An 859-nucleotide genomic window follows, 5' to 3' on the forward strand; every position below is an offset into this window, starting at 1 on the left:
TGCTGAACAAAGAGTTTGTCGTAGTTGCCGGAAAGCAGTCTCACATTCATCTATCCATGGGAGAGGCATTGGAGTATCTTTAGTCAAAAGTGCTAGCAAAGGTTTGACAATGTGTGAAAACCCTAATATCCATTGCCTACAAAAAGAAATAAGACCAAGGAATGCACGAACATCTTTCTGAGTAGAGGGTACTGGTGTGTCTAAAATTGCTTGAATACGATCTGATGTAAGTGCACATCCCTCCTTAGACAAAAGGTGACCTAAATAGGTTACCTTTGGTCTACAATATTGCAATTTCTTTCGTGACACTATGGCCCTCATTATGACTCCGGCGGGCGGCGGAGGCCGCCCACCAGAATTCCGCCCTCCGTAATACCGCTCCGCGGTCAGAAGACCGCGGAGGGTATTATGAGTTTTTCCCTGGGCTGGCGGGCGGTCTCCAAAAGACCGCCCGCCAGCCCAGGGAAAAACTCCCTTCCCACGAGGATGCCGGCTCGTAATAGAGCCGGCGGAGTGGGAAGGTGCGACGGGTGCTGTTGCACCCGTCGCGTATTTCACTGTCTGCAAGGCAGACAGTGAAATACATTTTGGGGCCCTCTTACGGGGGCCCCTGCAGTGCCCATGCCGTTGGCATGGGCACTGCAGGGGCCCCCAGGGGCCCCGCGACTCCCCCTCCCGCCATCCGGTTCCCGGCGGGAGAACCGCCAGGAACTGGATGGCGGGAGGGGGAGTCGGAATCCCCAAGCGGGCGCAGCAAGCTGCGCCGGCTTGGGGATTCCTTGGGGGCAGCGGGAAACCGTCGGGAGACCGCCGGTTTCCCTTCTCTGACCGCGGCTAAGCCACCGCGGTCAGAATGCCC

The sequence above is a fragment of the Pleurodeles waltl genome, chromosome 10 (genome assembly GCF_031143425.1).
Source record: "Pleurodeles waltl isolate 20211129_DDA chromosome 10, aPleWal1.hap1.20221129, whole genome shotgun sequence".
NCBI lineage: Eukaryota > Metazoa > Chordata > Amphibia > Caudata > Salamandridae > Pleurodeles > Pleurodeles waltl.